This window comes from Castor canadensis, chromosome 16 (assembly GCF_047511655.1).
Source record: "Castor canadensis chromosome 16, mCasCan1.hap1v2, whole genome shotgun sequence".
Classification (NCBI taxonomy): domain Eukaryota; kingdom Metazoa; phylum Chordata; class Mammalia; order Rodentia; family Castoridae; genus Castor; species Castor canadensis.
Window position 1 is genome coordinate 58,043,538 of NC_133401.1, and position 17,421 is coordinate 58,060,958.

The following is a 17,421-nucleotide window of genomic DNA, read 5'->3' on the forward strand; positions in this document are numbered from 1 at the left end:
AACTCAAGGCTTTTCCTCAAACTGACATCAGGAAGTAAGCTAATTTATACAAATCAGTGAGGCAAACTGAAAGAGAAAGATGACAATCACACAATCAAACACACACACACACACACAGAGACAAAGTGTTGATATCCTAATAGTTATCGAGTGAAGGAATTTCTTTGCTCGTATGTACTGAATGGTAACGTTTAGCAAAATCACAAGTCACTCAACACCAGCACACCCTGGTGCACAGCCTGGTGCATGCTATCAATTTCCACAGTGGAAAAGAAAGAGTTTGATTGAAGGGGTCTTATGCATGCCTAAACAGTAGGTATACACAATGCGGGTAAAATCGTTTGTCCTAGGAGAACTTACTTGAATGAGCAAAGAAATTACTACATTTGCAAACTAGAAATGTTGCATACACAGACACACAAAATAAAACAAAATCTATCCATATTCATTGCATGGGGAATGTTACACGCAATGGCTGAAAGTCCAGGTGTTATGCTACTGAGGGGACAATATCAGCACTTCAAAAAGGATCGCGCTAAGAAAAATATGTGAGGTGATATAATTTCCGCCATGTTCATGGACAGATGAAATACTGCCACATTTATGCAAGGCAACAAGCAAGGTGTATTCCACCTGGGCCTGGGCCTGAAGTAATCACTTGAATTGAAATCCCTTCATTTCACCCAGTGATGCACATTGACCCATGTATCATGATGCCTGGACATACACTGCACATATTCCCTGAATGCTGAATAGTTCCTCCTTACAGAATATATACGGCTTCATCTAAGGACAACAAAGTTTGATCTCTCCAAAATTATTACCTTCTAGGAAACAATCAGGACTGCCATTTTTTGAAAAAGAGTATCTCCCAGAAACTGACAAAAGAAATATTATACTATCTACCCTCTGTGCAAAGGCTCCCACAAACACACACACACACACACATGCACAGAAGCACACAAATACACATACACACACACACACACACACACACACACACACACACACACACACATACACACTCATGGCTCCTTGAATAGCAAACATTCTGGACTCAGAAAATTTCTGTACCTTCATGTAAGAAAAGTACCTTTCAGCAGTAGCGATCCTTATTGAATACTAGGAAACACGCGAGAATCAGGTTAACTTCTTCCAAGATTCCTTGCCCATGGTTTAGTGTACCCTGCAGGGCACAGAAGAATTTCTGTCAGATCAACAGGTGCCTGGGCCACCATGTAAACTCATTCTTCCCTTGCCACTCCGCTAGCACTACACCCTAAGATCACGTGGTCTGTTGCGACCCTGAAAACCAGGCAGCTTGTGTATCACAGTGAGATCGAAGGCGCCCTGTTCTGCAAAGGGAGACCCACCGCAGGTGGCACACAGGCCTGTGAACATTCAAAATCGTGGGATATGGATGATTTGGCTAGCAGTGAAGAATAGATTCCCCAATCCCATGGGCTCAGTTCATGGATATCCTGTTCGGCCTCCCTCCCATTTCCCTATGCCACACTTCACTGAGAAATCTTCCTCACCATACAGGGGCACCTGCCTTTCTCCTCTTGGCTGGCTGGGCAGCCATAGCAACAGGACAGGTAGCAGCTGCCTCAGGACTCTCCAAGTCCAAGGGCTGTGAGCCCACTGTGACATCACACCCAAGTCTTTCCTGATTGGCCGGAGTCCGTAAGCACTCCCCTTAAGACCCTCCCCCTCCAGTCAACAGCCACTTGTGTGTTAGGGTCCTGGAAAGATGTTTGCATCTCAGCATGGCTTTACTGCTCCATATTCCCACCTCCGCCTCCTCTACGTGGCATAGGGATGACATTTCTCTCCTGTTTCCAAGAACTCCCAATCTGGAACCCACATTTTGGATGACAAGATGTGTTTTTTTGAGGTGAGTAGTAAATCGCCTCAAGCCCTTTGCACTTCCATCGGCCAGGAAAACTCCTTTCACATTCCATGAGGCAACTTTCTTCTCAGAACAACATCTCCCATCACCTGAGGTTATTCCCATATGTGGACACAAAGTGTACCACACTGCTAACCAGGATGTTGGTATCCCGGGCTTTTGCTTTACTAACTTCATGAAAACATGCAAACGCACACACTGGCTGCCAAGAGCCTGAACGTGAATACAGGATTTCACTTGATGTGGACAGAGAAATTAATTCACTTTCATCTGAGAAATGCACTGCTCACATAGGAGATAGTCAAAGAATGGCAAGTATTTCCTAGTCAGTGAAATTGGTACACTTTCTCGAGTGAATGGTAGCTTTCAGGAACACCAAAACTATGGAATACCATGAAACACTTGGGAAGGACATTCATTTCTGCAAAGGTTCTCAGTGACAGACCACGACACCTTTCATTCATGGAACTGAAGACTAATGGCAGGGTAACTCAAGGCTTTTCCTCAAACTGACATCAGGAAGTAAGCTAATTCATACAAATCAGTGAGGCAAACTGAAAGAGAAAGATGACAATCACACAATCAAACAAACACACACACAGAGACACAGTGTTGATATCCTAATAGTTATCGAGTGAAGGAATTTCTTTGCTCGTATGTACTGAATGGTAACGTTTAGCAAAATCACAACTCACTCAACACCAGCACACCCTGGTGCACAGCCTGGTGCATGCTATCAATTTCCACAGTGGAAAAGAAAGAGTTTGATTGAAGGGGTCTTATGCATGCCTAAACAGTAGGTATACACAATGCCTGTAAAATCGTTTGTCCTAGGAGAACTTACTTGAATGAGCAAAGAAATTACTACATTTGCAAACTAGAAATGTTGCACACACAGACACACAAAATAAAACAAAATCTATCCATATTCATTGCATGGGGAATGTTACACGCAATGGCTGAAAGTCCAGGTGTTATGCTACTGAGGGGACAATATCAGCACTTCAAAAAGGATCGCGCTAAGAAAAATATGTGAGGTGATATAATTTCCGCCATGTTCATGGACAGATGAAATACTGCCACATTTATGCAAGGAAACAAGCAAGGTGTATTCCACCTGGGCCTGGGCCTGAAGTAATCACTTGAATTGAAATCCCTTCATTTCACCCAGTGATGCACATTGACCCATGTATCATGATGCCTGGACATACACTGCACATATTCCCTGAATGCTGAATAGTTCCTCCTTACAGAATATATACGGCTTCATCTAAGGACAACAAAGTTTGATCTCTCCAAAATTATTACCTTCTAGGAAACAATCAGGACTGCCATTTTTTGAAAAAGAGTATCTCCCAGAAACTGACAAAAGAAATATTATACTATCTACCCTCTGTGCAAAGGCTCCCACAAACACACACACACACACACATGCACAGAAGCACACAAATACACATACACACACACACACACACACACACACACACACATACACACTCATGGCTCCTTGAATAGCAAACATTCTGGACTCAGAAAATTTCTGTACCTTCATGTAAGAAAAGTACCTTACAGCAGTAGCGATCCTTATTGAATACTAGGAAACACGGGAGAATTAGGTTAACTTCTTCCAAGATTCCTTGCCCATGGTTTAGTGTACCCTGCAGGGCACAGAAGAATTTCTGTCAGATCAACAGGTGCCTGGGCCACCATGTAAACTCATTCTTCCCTTGCCAGTCCGCTAGCACAACACCCTAAGATCACGTGGTCGGTTGCGACCCTGAAAACCAGGCAGCTTGTGTATCACAGTGAGATCGAAGGCGCCCTGTTCTGCAAAGGGAGACCCACCGCAGGTGGCACACAGGCCTGTGAACATTCAAAACCGTGGGATATGGATGATTTGGCTAGCAGTGAAGAATAGATTCCCCAATCCCATGGGCTCAGTTCATGGATATCCTGTTTGGCCTCCCTCCCATTTCCCTATGCCACACTTCACTGAGAAATCTTCCTCACCATACAGGGGCACCTGCCTTTCTCCTCTTGGCTGGCTGGGCAGCCATAGCAACAGGACAGGTAGCAGCTGCCTCAGGACTCTCCAAGTCCAAGGGCTGTGAGCCCACTGTGACATCACACCCAAGTCTTTCCTGATTGGCCGGAGTCCGTAAGCACTCCCCTTAAGACCCTCCCCCTCCAGTCAACAGCCACTTGTGTGTTAGGGTCCTGGAAAGATGTTTGCATCTCAGCATGGCTTTACTGCTCCATATTCCCACCTCCGCCTCCTCTACGTGGCATAGGGATGACATTTCTCTCCTGTTTCCAAGAACTCCCAATCTGGAAACCACATTTTGGATGACAAGATGTGTTTTTTTGTGGTGAGTAGAAAATCGCCTCAAGCCCTTTGCACTTCCATCGGCCAGGAAAACTCCTTTCACATTCCATGAGGCAACTTTCTTCTCAGAACAACATCTCCCATCACCTGAGGTTATTCCCATATGTGGACACAAAGTGTACCACACTGCTAACCAGGATGTTGGTATCCCGGGCTTTTGCGTTACTAACTTCATCAAAACATGCAAACGCACACACTGGCTGCCAAGAGCCTGAACGTGAATACAGGATTTCACTTGATGTGGACAGAGAAATTAATTCACTTTCATCCGAGAAATGCACTGCTCACATAGGAGATAGTCAAAGAATGGCAAGTATTTCCTAGTCAGTGAAATTGGTACACTTTCTCTAGTGAATGGTAGCTTTCAGGAACACCAAAACTATGGAATACCATGAAACACTTGGGAAGGACATTCATTTCTGCAAAGGTTCTCAGTGACAGACCACGACACCTTTCATTCATGGAACTGAAGACTAATGGCAGGGTAACTCAAGGCTTTTCCTCAAACTGACATCAGGAAGTAAGCTAATTCATACAAATCAGTGAGGCAAACTGAAAGAGAAAGATGACAATCACACAATCAAACACACACACACACACACAGAGACAAAGTGTTGATATCCTAATAGTTATCGAGTGAAGGAATTTCTTTGCTCGTATGTACTGAATGGTAACGTTTAGCAAAATCACAACTCACTCAACACCAGCACACCCTGGTGCACAGCCTGGTGCATGCTATCAATTTCCACAGTGGAAAAGAAAGAGTTTGATTGAAGGGGTCTTATGCATGCCTAAACAGTAGGTATACACAATGCGTGTAAAATCGTTTGTCCTAGGAGAACTTACTTGAATGAGCAAAGAAATTACTACATTTGCAAACTAGAAATGTTGCACACACAGACACACAAAATAAAACAAAATCTATGCATATTCATTGCATGGGGAATGTTACACGCAATGGCTGAAAGTCCAGGTGTTATGCTACTGAGGGGACAATATCAGCACTTCAAAAAGGATCGCGCTAAGAAAAATATGTGAGGTGATATAATTTCCGCCATGTTCATGGACAGATGAAATACTGCCACATTTATGCAAGGAAACAAGGAAGGTGTATTCCACCTGGGCCTGGGCCTGAAGTAATCACTTGAATTGAAATCCCTTCATTTCACCCAGTGATGCACATTGACCCATGTATCATGATGCCTGGACATACACTGCACATATTCCATGAATGCTGAATAGTTCCTCTTTACAGAATATATACGGCTTCATCTAAGGACAACAAAGTTTGATCTCTCCAAAATTATTACCTTCTAGGAAACAATCAGGACTGCCATTTTTTGAAAAAGAGTATCTCCCAGTAACTGACAAAAGAAATATTATACTATCTACCCTCTGTGCAAAGGCTCCCACAAACACACACACACACACACATGCACAGAAGCACACAAATACACATACACACACACACACACACACACACACACACACACACACATACACACTCATGGCTCCTTGAATAGCAAACATTCTGGACTCAGAAAATTTCTGTACCTTCATGTAAGAAAAGTACCTTTCAGCAGTAGCGATCCTTATTGAATACTAGGAAACACTGGAGAATCAGGTTAACTTCTTCCAAGATTCCTTGCCCATGGTTTAGTGTACCCTGCAGGGCACAGAAGAATTTCTGTCAGATCAACAGGTGCCTGGGCCACCATGTAAACTCATTCTTCCCTTGCCAGTCCGCTAGCACTACACCCTAAGATCACGTGGTCGGTTGGGACCCTGAAAACCAGGCAGCTTGTGTATCACAGTGAGATCGAAGGCGCCCTGTTCTGCAAAGGGAGACCCACCGCAGGTGGCACACAGGCCTGTGAACATTCAAAATCGTGGGATATGGATGATTTGGCTAGCAGTGAAGAATAGATTCCCCAATCCCATGGGCTCAGTTCATGGATATCCTGTGCGGCCTTCCTCCCATTTCCCTATGCCACACTTCACTGAGAAATCTTCCTCACCATACAGGGGCACCTGCCTTTCTCCTCTTGGCTGGCTGGGCAGCCATAGCAACAGGACAGGTAGCAGCGGCCTCAGGACTCTCCAAGTCCAAGGGCTGTGAGCCCACTGCGACATCACACCCAAGTCTTTCCTGATTGGCCGGAGTCCGTAAGCACTCCCCTTAAGACACTCCCCCACCAGTCAACAGCCACTTGTGTGTTAGGGTCCTGGAAATATGTTTGCATCTCAGCATGGCTTTACTGCTCCATATTCCCACCTCTGCCTCCTCTACGTGGCATAGGGATGACATTTGTCTCCTGTTTCCAAGAACTCCCAATCTGGAACCCACATTTTGGATGACAAGATGTGTTTTTTTGTGGTGAGTAGAAAATCGCCTCAAGCCCTTTGCACTTCCATCGGCCAGGAAAACTCCTTTCACATTCCATGAGGCAACTTTCTTCTCAGAACAACATCTCCCATCACCTGAGGTTATTCCCCTATGTGGACACAAAGTGTACCACACTGCTAACCAGGATGTTGGTATCCCGGGCTTTTGCGTTACTAACTTCATCAAAACATGCAAACGCACACACTGGCTGCCAAGAGCCTGAACGTGAATACAGGATTTCACTTGATGTGGACAGAGAAATTAATTCACTTTCATCCGAGAAATGCACTGCTCACATAGGAGATAGTCAAAGAATGGCAAGTATTTCCTAGTCAGTGAAATTGGTACACTTTCTCTAGTGAATGGTAGCTTTCAGGAACACCAAAACTATGGAATACCATGAAACACTTGGGAAGGACATTCATTTCTGCAAAGGTTCTCAGTGACAGACCACGACACCTTTCATTCATGGAACTGAAGACTAATGGCAGGGTAACTCAAGGCTTTTCCTCAAACTGACATCAGGAAGTAAGCTAATTTATACAAATCAATGAGGCAAACTGAAAGAGAAAGATGACAATCACACAATCAAACACACACACACACACACACACACAGAGACAAAGTGTTGATATCCTAACAGTTATCGAGTGAAGGAATTTCTTTGCTCGTATGTACTGAATGCTAACGTTTAGCAAAATCACAAGTCACTCAACACCAGCACACCCTGGTGCACAGCCTGGTGCATGCTATCAATTTCCACAGTGGAAAAGAAAGAGTTTGATTGAAGGGGTCTTATGCATGCCTAAACAATAGGTATACACAATGCCTGTAAAATCGTTTGTCCTAGGAGAACTTACTTGAATGAGCAAAGCAATTACTACATTTGCAAACTAGAAATGTTGCACACACAGACACACAAAATAAAACAAAATCTATCCATATTCATTGCATGGGGAATGTTACACGCAATGGCTGAAAGTCCAGGTGTTATGCTACTGAGGGTACAATATCAGCACTTCAAAAAGGATCGCGCTAAGAAAAATATGTGAGGTGATATAATTTCCGCCATGTTCATGGACGGATGAAATACTGCCACATTTATGCAAGGAAACAAACAAGGTGTATTCCACCTGGGCCTGGGCCTGAAGTAATCACTTGAATTGAAATCCCTTCATTTCACCCAGTGATGCACATTGACCCATGTATCATGATGCCTGGACATACACTGCACATATTCCCTGAATGCTGAATAGTTCCTCCTTACAGAATATATACGGCTTGATCTAAGGACAACAAAGTTTGATCTCTCCAAAATTATTACCTTCTAGGAAACAATCAGGACTGCCATTTTTTGAAAAAGAGTATCTCCCAGAAACTGACAAAAGAAATATTATACTATCTACCCTCTGTGCAAAGGCTCCCACAAACACACACACACACACACATGCACAGAAGCACACAAATACACATACACACACACACACACACACACACACACACACATACACACTCATGGCTCCTTGAATAGCAAACATTCTGGACTCAGAAAATTTCTGTACCTTCATGTAAGAAAAGTACCTTTCAGCAGTAGCGATCCTTATTGAATACTAGGAAACACTGGAGAGTCAGGTTAACTTCTTCCAAGATTCCTTGCCCATGGTTTAGTGTACCCTGCAGGGCACAGAAGAATTTCTGTCAGATCAACAGGTGCCTGGGCCACCATGTAAACTCATTCTTCCCTTGCCACTCCGCTAGCACTACACCCTAAGATCACGTGGTCGGTTGGGACCCTGAAAACCAGGCAGCTTGTGTATCACAGTGAGATCGAAGGCGCCCTGTTCTGCAAAGGGAGACCCACCGCAGGTGGCACACAGGCCTGTGAACATTCAAAATCGTAGGATATGGATGATTTGGCTAGCAGTGAAGAATAGATTCCCCAATCCCATGGGCTCAGTTCATGGATATCCTGTTTGGCCTCCCTCCCATTTCCCTATGCCACACTTCACTGAGAAATCTTCCTCACCATACAGGGGCACCTGCCTTTCTCCTCTTGGCTGGCTGTGCAGCCATAGCAACAGGACAGGTAGCAGCTGCCTCAGGACTCTCCAAGTCCAAGGGCTGTGAGCCCACTGTGACATCACACCCAAGTCTTTGCTGATTGGCCGGAGTCCGTAAGCACTCCCCTTAAGACCCTCCCCTCCAGTCAACAGCCACTTGTGTGTTAGGGTCCTGGAAAGATGTTTGCATCTCAGCATGGCTTTACTGCTCCATATTCCCACCTCCGCCTCCTCTACGTGGCATAGGGATGACATTTCTCTCCTGTTTCCAAGAACTCCCAATCTGGAACCCACATTTTGGATGACAAGATGTGTTTTTTTGGGGTGAGTAGAAAATCGCCTCAAGCCCTTTGCACTTCCATCGGCCAGGAAAACTCCTTTCACATTCCATGAGGCAACTTTCTTCTCAGAACAACATCTCCCATCACCTGAGGTTATTCCCCTATGTGGACACAAAATGTACCACACTGCTAACCAGGATGTTGGTATCCCAGGCTTTTGCGTTACTAACTTCATCAAAACATGCAAACGCACACACTGGCTGCCAAGAGCCTGAACGTGACCACAGGATTTCACTTGATGTGGACAGAGAAATTAATTCACTTTCATCCGAGAAATGCACTGCTCACACAGGAGATAGTCAAAGAATGGCAAGTATTTCCTAGTCAATGAAATTGGTACACTTTCTCTAGTGAATGGCAGCTTTCAGGAACATCAAAACTATGGAATACCATGGAACACTTGGGAAGGACATTCATTTCTGCAAAGGTTCTCAGTGACAGACCACGACACCTTTCATTCATGGAACTGAAGACTAATGGCAGGGTAACTCAAGGCTTTTCCTCAAACTGACATCAGGAAGTAAGCTAATTTATACAAATCAGTGAGGCAAACTGAAAGAGAAAGATGACAATCACACAATCAAACACACACACACACACACAGAGACAAAGTGTTGATATCCTAATAGTTATCGAGTGAAGGAATTTCTTTGCTCGTATGTACTGAATGGTAACGTTTAGCAAAATCACAAGTCACTCAACACCAGCACACCCTGGTGCACAGCCTGGTGCATGCTATCAATTTCCACAGTGGAAAAGAAAGAGTTTGATTGAAGGGGTCTTATGCATGCCTAAACAGTAGGTATACACAATGCATGTAAAATTGTTTGTCCTAGGAGAACTTACTTGAATGAGCAAAGAAATTACTACATTTGCAAACTAGAAATGTTGCACACACAGACACACAAAATAAAACAAAATCTATCCATATTCATTGCATAGGGAATGTTACACGCAATGGCTGAAAGTCCAGGTGTTATGCTACTGAGGGGACAATATCAGCACTTCAAAAAGGATCACACTAAGTAAAATATGTGAGGTGATATAATTTCCGCCATGTTCATGGACGGATGAAATACTGCCACATATATGCAAGGAAACAAGCAAGGTGTATTCCACCTGGGACTGGGCCTTAAGTAATCACTAGAACTGAAATCCCTTCATTTCACCCAGTGATGCACATTGACCCATGTATCATGATGCCTGGAAATACACTGCACATATTCCCTGAATGCTAAATAGTTCCTCCTTACAGAATATATACGGCTTCATCTAAGGACAACAAAGTTTGATCTCTCCAAAATTATTACCTTCTAGGAAACAATCACGACTGCCATTTTTTGAAAAAGAGTATCTCCCAGAAACTGACAAAAGAAATATTACACTATCTACCCTCTGTGCAAAGGCTCCCACAAACACACACCCACACACACATGCACAGAAGCACACAAATACACATACACACACACACACACATACACACTCATGGCTCCTTGAATAGCAAACATTCTGGACTCAGAAAATTTCTGTACCTTCATGTAAGAAAAGTACCTTTCAGCAGTAGCGATCCTTATTGAATACTAGGAAACACTGGAGAATCAGGTTAACTTCTTCCAAGATTCCTTGCCCATGGTTTAGTGTACCCTGCAGGGCACAGAAGAATTTCTGTCAGATCAACAGGTGCCTGGGCCACCATGTAAACTCATTCTTCCCTTGCCAGTCCGCTAGCACTACACCCTAAGATCAAGTGGTCGGTTGGGACCCTGAAAACCAGGCAGCTTGTGTATCACAGTGAGATCGAAGGCGCCGTGTTCTGCAAAGGGAGACTCACCGCAGGTGGCACACAGGCCTGTGAACATTCAAAATCGTAGGATATGGATGATTTGGCTAGCAGTGAAGAATAGATTCCCCAATCCCATGGGCTCAGTTCATGGATATCCTGTTTGGCCTCCCTCCCATTTCCCTATGCCACACTTCACTGAGAAATCTTCCTCACCATACAGGGGCACCTGCCTTTCTCCTCTTGGCTGGCTGGGCAGCCATAGCAACAGGACAGGTAGCAGCTGCCTCAGGACTCTCCAAGTCCAAGGGCTGTGAGCCCACTGTGACATCACACCCAAGTCTTTCCTGATTGGCCGGAGTCCGTAAGCACTCCCCTTAAGACCCTCCCCTCCAGTCAACAGCCACTTGTGTGTTAGGGTCCTGGAAAGATGTTTGCATCTCAGCATGGCTTTACTGCTCCATATTCCCACCTCCGCCTCCTCTACGTGGCATAGGGATGACATTTGTCTCCTGTTTCCAAGAACTCCCAATCTGGAACCCACATTTTGGATGACAAGATGTGTTTTTTTGGGGTGAGTAGAAAATCGCCTCAAGCCCTTTGCACTTCCATCGGCCAGGAAAACTCCTTTCACATTCCATGAGGCAACTTTCTTCTCAGAACAACATCTCCCATCACCTGAGGTTATTCCCCTATGTGGACACAAAGTGTACCACACTGCTAACCAGGATGTTGGTATCCCAGGCTTTTGCGTTACTAACTTCATCAAAACATGCAAACGCACACACTGGCTGCCAAGAGCCTGAACGTGACCACAGGATTTCACTTGATGTGGACAGAGAAATTAATTCACTTTCATCCGAGAAATGCACTGCTCACACAGGAGATAGTCAAAGAATGGCAAGTATTTCCTAGTCAATGAAATTGGTACACTTTCTCTAGTGAATGGCAGCTTTCAGGAACACCAAAACTATGGAATACCATGGAACACTTGGGAAGGACATTCATTTCTGCAAAGGTTCTCAGTGACAGACCACGACACCTTTCATTCATGGAACTGAAGACTAATGGCAGGGTAACTCAAGGCTTTTCCTCAAACTGACATCAGGAAGTAAGCTAATTTATACAAATCAGTGAGGCAAACTGAAAGAGAAAGATGACAATCACACAATCAAACAAACACACACACACACACAGAGACAAAGTGTTGATATCCTAATAGTTATCGAGTGAAGGAATTTCTTTGCTCGTATGTACTGAATGGTAACGTTTAGCAAAATCACAAGTCACTCAGCACCAGCACACCCTGGTGCACAGCCTGGTGCATGCTATCAATTTCCAAAGTGGAAAAGATAGACTTTGATTGAAGGGGTCTTATGCATGCCTAAACAGTAGGTATACACAATGCATGTAAAATTGTTTGTCCTAGGAGAACTTACTTGAATGAGCAAAGAAATTACTACATTTGCAAACTAGACATGTTGCACACACAGACACACAAAATAAAACAAAATCTATCCATATTCATTGCATAGGGAATGTTACACGCAATGGCTGAAAGTCCAGGTGTTATGCTACTGAGGGGACAATATCAGCACTTCAAAAAGGATCACACTAAGAAAAATATGTGAGGTGATGTAATTTCCGCCATGTTCATGGAAGGATGAAATACTGCCACATATATGCAAGGAAACAAGCAAGGTGTATTCCACCTGGGACTGGGCCTTAAGTAATCACTAGAACTGAAATCCCTTCATTTCACCCAGTGATGCACATTGACCCATGTATCATGATGCCTGGACATACACTGCACATATTCCCTGAATGCTAAATAGTTCCTCCTTACAGAATATATACGGCTTCATCTAAGGACAACAAAGTTTGATCTCTCCAAAATTATTACCTTCTAGGAAACAATCACGACTGCCATTTTTTGAAAAAGAGTATCTCCCAGAAACTGACAAAAGAAATATTACACTATCTACCCTCTGTGCAAAGGCTCCCACAAACACACACACACACACATGCACAGAAGCACACAAATACACATACACACACATACACACTCATGGCTCCTTGAATAGCAAACATTCTGGACTCAGAAAATTTCTGTACCTTCATGTAAGAAAAGTACCTTTCAGCAGTAGCGATCCTTATTGAATACTAGGAAACACTGGAGAATCAGGTTAACTTCTTCCAAGATTCCTTGCCCATGGTTTAGTGTACCCTGCAGGGCACAGAAGAATTTCTGTCAGATCAACAGGTGCCTGGGCCACCATGTAAACTCATTCTTCCCTTGCCAGTCCGCTAGCACTACACCCTAAGATCAAGTGGTCGGTTGGGACCCTGAAAACCAGGCAGCTTGTGTATCACAGTGAGATCGAAGGCGCCCTGTTCTGCAAAGGGAGACCCACCGCAGGTGGCACACAGGCCTGTGAACATTCAAAATCGTAGGATATGGATGATTTGGCTAGCAGTGAAGAATAGATTCCCCAATCCCATGGGCTCAGTTCATGGATATCCTGTTTGGCCTCCCTCCCATTTCCCTATGCCACACTTCACTGAGAAATCTTCCTCACCATACAGGGGCACCTGCCTTTCTCCTCTTGGCTGGCTGGGCAGCCATAGCAACAGGACAGGTAGCAGCTGCCTCAGGACTCTCCAAGTCCAAGGGCTGTGAGCCCACTGTGACATCACACCCAAGTCTTTCCTGATTGGCCGGAGTCCGTAAGCACTCCCCTTAAGACCCTCCTCCTCCAGTCAACAGCCACTTGTGTGTTAGGGTCCTGGAAAGATGTTTGCATCTCAGCATGGCTTTACTGCTCCATATTCCCACCTCCGCCTCCTCTACGTGGCATAGGGATGACATTTCTCTCCTGTTTCCAAGAACTCCCAATCTGGAACCCACATTTTGGATGACAAGATGTGTTTTTTTGGGGTGAGTAGAAAATCGCCTCAAGCCCTTTGCACTTCCATCGGCCAGGAAAACTCCTTTCACATTCCATGAGGCAACTTTCTTCTCAGACCAACATCTCCCATCACCTGAGGTTATTCCCCTATGTGGACACAAAGTGTACCACACTGCTAACCAGGATGTTGGTATCCCAGGCTTTTGCGTTACTAACTTCATCAAAACATGCAAACGCACACACTGGCTGCCAAGAGCCTGAACGTGACCACAGGATTTCACTTGATGTGGACAGAGAAATTAATTCACTTTCATCCGAGAAATGCACTGCTCACACAGGAGATAGTCAAAGAATGGCAAGTATTTCCTAGTCAATGAAATTGGTAGACTTTCTCTAGTGAATGGCAGCTTTCAGGAACACCAAAACTATGGAATACCATGGAACACTTGGGAAGGACATTCATTTCTGCAAAGGTTCTCAGTGACAGACCACGACACCTTTCATTCATGGAACTGAAGACTAATGGCAGGGTAACTCAAGGCTTTTCCTCACACTGACATCAGGAAGTAAGCTAATTTATACAAATCAGTGAGGCAAACTGAAAGAGAAAGATGACAATCACACAATCAAACACACACACACACACACAGAGACAAAGTGTTGATATCCTAATAGTTATCGAGTGAAGGAATTTCTTTGCTCGTATGTACTGAATGGTAAGGTTTAGCAAAATCACAAGTCAATCAACACCAGCACACCCTGGTGCACAGCCTGGTGCATGCTATCAATTTCCACAGTGGAAAAGAAAGAGTTTGATTGAAGGGGTCTTATGCATGCCTAAACAGTAGGTATACACAATGCATGTAAAATCGTTTGTCCTAGGAGAACTTACTTGAATGAGCAAAGAAATTACTACATTTGCAAACTAGAAATGTTGCACACACAGACACACAAAATAAAACAAAATCTATCCATATTCATTGCATGGGGAATGTTACACGCAATGGCTGAAAGTTCAGGTGTTATGCTACTGAGGGGACAATATCAGCACTTCAAAAAGGATCGCGCTAAGAAAAATATGTGAGGTGATATAATTTCCGCCATGTTCATGGACGGATGAAATACTGCCACATTTATGCAAGGAAACAAGCAAGGTGTATTCCACCTGGGACTGGGCCTTAAGTAATGACTAGAACTGAAATCCCTTCATTTCACCCAGTGATGCACATTGACCCATGTATCATGATGCCTGGACATACACTGCACATATTCCCTGAATGCTGAATAGTTCCTCCTTACAGAATATATACGGCTTCATCTAAGGACAACAAAGTTTGATCTCTCCAAAATTATTACCTTCTAGGAAACAATCAGGACTGCCATTTTTTGAAAAAGAGTATCTCCCAGAAACTGACAAAAGAAATATTATACTATCTACCCTCTGTGCAAAGGCTCCCACAAACACACACACACACACACACACACACACACACATACACACTCATGGCTCCGTGAATAGCAAACATTCTGCACTCAGAAAATTTCTGTACCTTCATGTAAGAAAAGTACCTTTCAGCAGTAGCGATCCTTATTGAATACTAGGAAACACTGGAGAATCAGGTTAACTTCTTCCAAGATTCCTTGCCCATGGTTTAGTGTACCCTGCAGGGCACAGAGGAATTTCTGTCAGATCAACAGGTGCCTGGGCCACCATGTAAACTCATTCTTCCCTTGCCAGTCCGCTAGCACTACACCCTAAGATCACGTGGTCGGTTGGGACCCTGAAAACCAGGCAGCTTGTGTATCACAGTGAGATCGAAGGCGCCCTGTTCTGCAAAGGGAGACCCACCGCAGGTGGCACACAGGCCTGTGAACATTCAAAATCGTGGGATATGGATGATTTGGCTAGCAGTGAAGAATAGATTCCCCAATCCCATGGGCTCAGTTCATGGATATCCTGTTCGGCCTCCCTCCCATTTCCCTATGCCACACTTCACTGAGAAATCTTTCTAACCATACAGGGGCACCTGACTTTCTCCTCTTGCCTGGCTGGGCAGCCATAGCAACAGGACAGGTAGCAGCTGCCTCAGGACTCGCCAAGTCCAAGGGCTGTGAGCCCACTGTGACATCACACCCAAGTCTTTCCTGATTGGCCGGAGTCCGTAAGCACTCCCCTTAAGACCCTCCCCCTCCAGTCAAAAGCCACTTGTGTTAGGGTCCTGGAAAGATGTTTGCATCTCAGCATGGCTTTACTGCTCCATATTCCCACCTCCGCCTCATCTACGTGGCATAGGGATGACATTTCTCTCCTGTTTCCAAGAACTCCCAATCTGGAACCCACATTTTGGATGACAAGATGTGTTTTTTTGTGGTGAGTAGAAAATCGCCTCAAGCCCTTTGCACTTCCATCGGCCAGGAAAACTCCTTTCACATTCCATGAGGCAACGTTCTTCTCAGAACAACATCTCCCATCACTTGAGGTTATGCCCCTATGTGGACACAAAGTGTACCACACTGCTAACCAGGATGTTGGTATCCCGGGCTTTTGCGTTACTAACTTCATCAAAACATGCAAACGCACACACTGGCTGCCAAGAGCCTGAACGTGACCACAGGATTTCACTTGATGTGGACAGAGAAATTAATTCACTTTCATCCGAGAAATGCACTGCTCACACAGGAGATAGTCAAAGAATGGCAAGTATTTCCTAGTCAATGAAATTGGTACACTTTCTCTAGTGAATGGCAGCTTTCAGGAACACCAAAACTATGGAATACCATGGAACACTTGGGAAGGACATTCATTTCTGCAAAGGTTCTCAGTGACAGACAACGACACCTTTCATTCATGGAACTGAAGACTAATGGCAGGGTAACTCAAGGCTTTTCCTCAAACTGACATCAGGAAGTAAGCTAATTTATACAAATCAGTGAGGCAAACTGAAAGAGAAAGATGACAATCACACAATCAAACACACACACACACACACACACACACACAGAGACAAAGTGTTGATATCCTAATAGTTATCGAGTGAAGGAATTTCTTTGCTCGTATGTACTGAATGGTAACGTTTAGCAAAATCACAAGTCACTCAACACCAGCACACCCTGGTGCACAGCCTGGTGCATGCTATCAATTTCCACAGTGGAAAAGAAAGAGTTTGATTGAAGGGGTCTTATGCATGCCTAAACAGTAGGTATACACAATGCGTGTAAAATCGTTTGTCCTAGGAGAACATACTTGAATGAGCAAAGAAATTACTACATTTGCAAACTAGAAATGTTGCACACACAGACACACAAAATAAAACAAAATCTATCCATATTCATTGCATGGGGAATGTTACACGCAATGGCTGAAAGCCCAGGTGTTATGCTACTGAGGGTACAATATCAGCACTTCAAAAAGGATCGCGCTAAGAAAAATATGTGAGGTGATATAATTTCCGCCATGTTCATGGACGGATGAAATACTGCCACATTTATGCAAGGAAACAAGCAAGGTGTATTCCACCTGGGACTGGGCCTTAAGTAATCACTTGAATTGAAATCCCTTCATTTCACCCAGTGATGCACATTGACCCATGTATCATGATGCCTGGACATACACTGCACATATTCCCTGAATGCTGAATAGTTCCTCC

The 17,421-nt window shown here is 44.2% G+C and overlaps 1 long non-coding RNA gene across 1 annotated transcript in view; it reads right to left on the reverse strand.

Moving 5' to 3' along the window:
• Positions 1–3,302: 3,302 nt before the first annotated feature.
• LOC141417848 (uncharacterized) overlaps positions 3,303–17,421 on the reverse strand; it is a 234,430-nt gene continuing 220,311 nt past the window's right edge. The window contains exon 4 of the long non-coding RNA XR_012442482.1: positions 3,303–3,570. This is a non-coding gene — a long non-coding RNA (uncharacterized lncRNA). The remainder of the gene's footprint in view (positions 3,571–17,421) is intronic.